The sequence below is a fragment of the Triticum aestivum genome, chromosome 3A, assembly GCF_018294505.1.
Source record: "Triticum aestivum cultivar Chinese Spring chromosome 3A, IWGSC CS RefSeq v2.1, whole genome shotgun sequence".
NCBI lineage: Eukaryota > Viridiplantae > Streptophyta > Magnoliopsida > Poales > Poaceae > Triticum > Triticum aestivum.
In genome coordinates, this window is record NC_057800.1 from 612,804,049 (window position 1) to 612,811,179 (window position 7,131).

The window sequence follows — 7,131 nt, forward strand, 5'->3', positions numbered from 1 at the left end:
CATCCCGTAACTAACTCATTAACTACATTGCTTGCAAGGCTTACGGTGATGTACATTACCAAGAGGGCCCAGGATACCTCTCCGACAATCGGAGTGACAAATCCTAATCTCGATCCATGCCAACTCAACAAACACCATCGGAGACACCTCTAGAGCACCTTTATACTCACCCAATTACGTTGTGACGTTTGGTAGCACACAAAGTGTTCCTTCTGTATTCGGGAGTTCCATGATCTCATAGTCATAGGAACATGTATAGTTATGGAGAAAGCAATAGCAACAAACTAAACGATCATCGTGCTAAGCTAACGGATGGGTCAAGTCAATCACGTCATTGTCTAATGATGTGATCCCGTTAATCAAATGACAACTCATGTCTATGGTTTAGGAAACATAACCATGATTGATTCAACGAGCTAGTCAAGTAGAGGCAAACTAGTGACACTCTGTTTGTTTATGTATTCACAAATGTACTAAGTTTCCGGTTAATACAATTCTAGCATGAATAATAAAAATTTATCATGATATAAGGAAATATAAATAACAACTTTATTATTGCCTCTAGGGCATATTTCCTTCAGTCTCCCACTTGCACTAGAGTCAATAATCTAGATTACATTATAATGATTCTAACACCCATGGACTCTTGGTGCTGATCATGTTTTGCTCGTGAGAGAGCTTAGTCAATGGGTCTGCTACATTCAGATCCGTATGTATCTTGCAAATATCTATGTCTCCCTCCTTGACTTGATCACAGATGGAATTGAAGCGTCTCTTGATGTTCTTGGTTCTCTTGTGAAATCTGGATTCTTTGCCAAGGCAATTGCACCAGTATTGTCACAAAAGATTTTCATTGGACCCGATGCACTAGGTATGACACCTAGCTAGATCGGATATGAACTCCTTCATCTAGACTCCTTCATTTGCTGCTTCCTAAGCAGCTATGTATTCTGCTTCACACGTAGATCCCGCCACGATGCTCTGCTTGGAACTGCACCAACTGACAGCTCCACCATTTAATAAAAACACGTATCCGGTTTGTGACTTAGAGTCATCCGGATCACTATCAAAGCTTGCATCGACGAAACCGTTTACGACGAGCTCTTTGTCACCTCCATATATGATAAACATATCCTTAGTCCTTTTCAGGTATTTCAGGATGTTCTTGACCGCTATCCAGTGATCCACTCCTGGATTACTTTGGTACCTCCCTGCTAAACTTATAGCAAGGCACACATCAGGTCTGGTACACCGCATTACATACATGATAGAGCCTATGGCTGAAGCATAGGGAAGACCTTTCATTTTCTCTCTAACTTCTGAAGTGGTCGGGCATTGAGTCTGACTCAACTTCACACACCTTGTAACATAGGCAAGAACCCTTTCTTTGCTTGATCCATTTTTAACTTCTTCAAAACTTTATCAAGGTATGTGCATTGTGAAAGTCCAATTAAGCGTCTTAATCTATCTCTATAGATCTTGATGCCCAATATATAAGCAGCTTCACCGAGGTCTTTCATTGAAAAACTCTTATTCAAATATCCTTTTTATGCTATCCAGAAATTCTATATCATTTCCAATCAACAATATGTCATCCACATATAATATTAGAAATGCTACAGAGCTGCCACTCACTTTCTTGTAAATACATGCTTCTCCAAAAGTCTATATAAAACCATATGCTTTGATGACACTATCAAAACATTTATTCCAACTCCGAGATGCTTGCACCAGTCCATAGATGGATCGCTGGAGCTTGCACACTTTGTTAGCACCCTTTGGATCGATAAAACCTTCAGGTTGCATCATATACAACTCTTCTTCCAAAAATCCATTCAGGAATGCAGTATTTACATCCATTTGCCAAATTTCATAATCATAAAATGTGGCAATTGCAAACATGATTCGGACGGACTTAAGCATCGCTACAGGTGAGAAAGTCTCATTGTAGTCAACTCCTTGAACTTGTCGAAAACCTTTCGCAACAAGTCTATCTTTGTAGACAGTAACATTACCGTCAGCGTCAGTCTTGTTCTTGAAGATCCATTTATTCTCGAGGGCTTGCCGATCATCGGGCAAGGCAACCAAAGTCCACACTTTGTTCTCTGATACGTCTCCAACCTATCTATAATTTTTGATTGTTCCATGCTATTATATTATCAACCTTGGATGCTTCATATGCATTTATATGCTATTTTATATGATTTTTGGGACTAACCTATTAACCTAGATCCTAGTGCCAGTTTCTGTTTTTTTCTTATTTTTAAGTATCGTAGAAAAGGAAAATCAAACGGAGTCCAATTGACCTGAAACTTCACGGAGATCATTTTTGGACCAGAAGAAGCCCACAGAGTATCGGAGGTGGGCCAGAAGAGTCCCGAGGCCACCACGAGGGTGGGGGCGTGACCTACCCCCTGGTCGCACCCCCTGCCTCGTGGCCGCCTCGTGGCCCCCCTAACCGACTTCTTTCGCCTATATATATCAACATACCCAAGAAACATCGCACAACAAAATAGATCGGGAGTTCCGCCGCCAGAAGCCTCCGTAGCCACCGAAAACCAATCTAGACTCGTTCCGGCACCCTGGCGGAGGGGGGGGGAATCCCTCTCCGGTGGTCATCTTCATCATCCCGGTGCTCTTCATGACGAGGAGGGAGTATTCCACCCTCGGGGCTGAGGGTATGTACTAGTAGCTATGTGTTTGATCTCTCTCTCTCTCTCTCGTGTTCTTGAGGTGGCACGATCTTGATGTATCGCGAGCTTTGCTATTATATTTGGATCTTATGATGTTTCTCCCCCTCTACTCTCTTGTAATGGATTGAGTTTTCCCTTTGAAGTTATCTTATCGGATTGAGTCTTTAAGGATTTGAGAACACTTGATGTATGTCTTGCATGTGCTTATCTGTGGTGACAATGGGATATCACGTGATCCACTTGATGTATGTTTTGGTGATCAACTTGCGAGTTCCGTGACCTCGTGAACTTATGCATAGGGGTTGGCACACGTTTTCGTCTTGACTCTCCGGTAGAAACTTTGGGGCACTCTTTGAAGTTCTTTGTGTTGGTTGAATAGATGAATCTGAGATTGTGTGATGCATATCGTAGAATCATACCCACGGATACTTGAGGTGACATTGGAGTATCTAGGTGACATTAGTATTTTGGTTGATTTGTGTCTTAAGGTGTTATTATAGTATGAACTCTATGATAGATTGAATGGAAAGAATAGCTTCATATTATTTTACTACGGACTTTTGAATAGATCGATCAAAAAGAATAACTTTGAGGTGGTTTCATACCCTACCATAATCTCTTCGTTTGTTCTCCGTTATTAGTGACTTTGGAGTGACTCTTTGTTGCATGTTGAGGGATATTTATATAATCCAATTATCTTATTATTGTTGAGAGAACTTGCACTAGTGAAAGTATGAACCCTAGGTCCTGTTTCAGCGCATTGCAATACCGTTTGTGCTCACTTTTATCATTAGTTACCTTGCTGTTTTTATATTTTCAGATTACAAAAACCTATATCTACCATCCATATTCCACTTGTATCACCATCTCTTCGCCGAACTAGTGCACCTATACAATTTACCATTGTATTGGCTGTGTTGGGGACACAAGAGACTTTTTGCTATTTGGTTGCAGGGTTGCTTGAGAGAGACCATCTTCATCCTACGCCTCCCACGGATTGATAAACCTTAGGTCATCCACTTGAGGAAAATTTGCTACTGTCCTACAAACCTCTGCACTTGGAGGCCCAACAACGTCTACAAGAAGAACTCATACATGGATCCCATCTCAGATTTCATGGCCTCAAGCCATTTCGCGGAATCTGGGCTCATCATTGCTTCCTCATAGTTCGTAGGTTCGTTATGGTCAATTAACATGACCTCCAGAACAGGATTACCGTACCACTCTGGTGCGGATCCTACTTTAGTTGACCTACGAGGTTTGGTAGTAACTTGATCTAAAGTTACATGATCATTATCATTAGCTTCCTCACTTATTGGTGTAGGAGTCACAGGAACAGGTTTCTGCGATGAACTATTTTCCAATAAAGGAGCATGTATAGTTACCTCATCAAGTTCTACTTTCCTCCCACTCACTTCTTTCGAGAGAAACTCCTTCTCTAGAAAGGATCCATTCTTAGCAACAAATATCTTGCCTTCGGATCTGTGATATAAGGTGTACCCAACAGTCTTCTTTGGATATCCTATGAAGACACATTTCTCTGATTTGGGTTCGAGCTTATCAGGTTGAAGCTTTTTCACCTAAGCATCGCAGCCCCAAACTTTAAGAAACGACAACGTTGGTTTCTCGCCAAACCACAATTCATAATGCGCCGTCTCAACGGATTTAGACGGTGCCCTATTTAACGTGTCGTCTCTAAAGCATAACCCCAAAATGATAGCGGTAAATCAGTAAGAGACATCATAGATCGCACCATATATAGTAAAGTACGATTACAATGTTCGGACACACCATTACGCTATGGTGTTCCGGGTGGCGTGAGTTGCGAAACAATTCCGCATTGTTTCAAATGTAGACCAAACTCGTAACTCAAATATTCTCCTCCATGATCAGATCGTAGAAATTTTATTTTCTTGTTACGATGATTTTCCACTTCACTCTAAAATTCTTTGAACTTTTCAAATGTTTCAGATTTATGTTTCATTAAGTAGATATACCCATATCTGCTCAAATCATCTGTGAAGGTGAGAAAATAACGATACCCGCCGCGAGCCTCTATATTCATCGGACCACATACATCAGTATGTATGATTTCCAACAAATCTGTTGCTCGCTCCATTGTTCCAGAGAACGACATTTTAGTCATCTTGTCCATGAGGCATGGTTCGCAAGTACCAACTGATTCATAATCAAGTGATTCCAAAAGTCCATCAGAATGGAGTTTCTTCATGCGCTTTACACCAATATGACCTAAATGATAGTGCCACAAATAAGTTGCACTATCATTATCAACATTGCATCTTTTGACTTCAATATTATGAATATGTGTATCACTACTATCGAGATTCATCAGGAATAGACCACTCTTCAAGGGTGCATGACCATAAAAGATATTACTCATATAAATAGAACAACCATTATTCTTGTATTTAAATGAATAACCGTCTTGCATCAAACAAGATCCAGATATAATGTTCATGCTCAACGCTGGCACCAAATAAAAATTATTTAGGTCTAAAACTAATCCCAAAGGTAGATGTAGAGGTAGCGTGCCGACTGCGATCACATCGACTTTGGAACCATTTCCCACGCGCATCGTCACCTCGTCCTTAGCCAATCTCTGCTTAATCCGTAGTCCCTGTTTCAAGTTGCAAATATTAGCAACAGAACCAGTATCAAATACCCAGGTACTACTGCAAGCATTAGTAAGGTACACATCAATAACATGTATATCATATATACCTTTGTTCACCTTGCCATCCTTCTTATCCGCCAAATACTTGGGGCGGTTCCGCTTCCAGTGACCAGTCCCTTTGCAGTAGAAGCACTCAGTCTCAGGCTTAGGTCCAGACTTGGGCTTCTTCACTTGAGCAGCAACTTGCTTGTCGTTCTTCTTGAAGTTCCCCTTCTTCCCTTTACCCTTTTTCTTGAAACTGGTGGTCTTGTTAACCATCAACACTTGATGCTCCTTGATTTCTACCTCAGCAGCCTTTAGCATCGCGAAGAGCTCGGGAATAGTCTTATCCGGCCCTTGCATATTATAGTTCATCACGAAGCTCTTGTAGCTTGGTGGCAGTGATTGAAGAATTCTGTTAATGACACTATCATCTGGAAGATTAACTTCCAGTTGAATCAAGTGATTATTATACCCAGACATTTTGAGTATATGTTCACTGACAGAACTATTCTCCTCCATCTTGCAGCTGTAGAACTTATTGGAGACTTCATATCTCTCAATACAGGCATTTTCTTGAAATATCAACTTCAACTCCTGGAACATCTCATATGCTCCATGACGTTCAAAACATTGTTGAAGTCCTGGTTCTAAGCCGTAAAGCATGGCACACTAAACTATCGAGTAGTCATCAGCTTTGCTCTGCCAGACGTTCATAACATCTGGTGTTGCACCTGCAGCGGGTTTGGCACCTAGCGGTGCTTCCAGGACGTAATTCTTCTATGCAGCAATGAGGATAATCCTCAAGTTACGGACCCAGTCCGTGTAATTGCTACCATCATCTTTCAACTTGGCTTTCTCAAGGAACGCATTAAAATTCAACGGAACAACAGCACGGGCCATCTATCTACAACAACATAGACATGCAAAATACTAGCAGGTACTAAGTTCATGATAAATTAAAGTTCAATTAATCAAATTACTTCAGAACTAACACTTAGATAGACATCCCTCTAATCATCTAAGTGATCATGTGGTCCACATCAACTAAACCATGTACGATTGTCACATGAGATGCAGTAGTTTTCAATGGTGAACATCACTATATTGATCATATCTACTATATGATTCACGGTCGACCTTTCGGCTTCCAGTGTTCTAAAGCCATATTTCCATATGCTAGGCTCATCAAGTTTAACCCGAGTATTCTGCGTGTGCAAAACTGGCTTGCACCCATTGTATGTGAACGTAGAGCTTATCACACCCGATCATCACGTGGTGTCTCGGCACGACGAACTATAGCAATGGTGCATACTCAGGGAGAACAATTATACCTTAAAATTTAGTGAGAGGTCATCTTATAATGCTACCGTCGATCTAAGAAAAATAAGATGCATAAAGGATAAACACCACATGCAATCAATATAAGTGATATGATATGGCCATCATCATCTTGTGCCTGTGATCTCCATCTCCAAAGCACCGTCATGATCACCATCGTCACCGGCTTGACACCTTGATCTCCATCAAAGCATCATTGTCGTCACGCCAACTATTGCCTCCACGACTATCGCTACCGCTTAGTGATAAAGTAAAGCAATTACATGGCGATTGCATTTCATATAATAAAGGGACAACCATATGGCTCCTGCTAGTTGCCGATAACTATGTTTACAAAACATGATCATCTCATACAATAAAATTTAGCATCATGTCTTGACCATATCACATCACAACATGCCTTGCAAAAACAAGTTAGACATC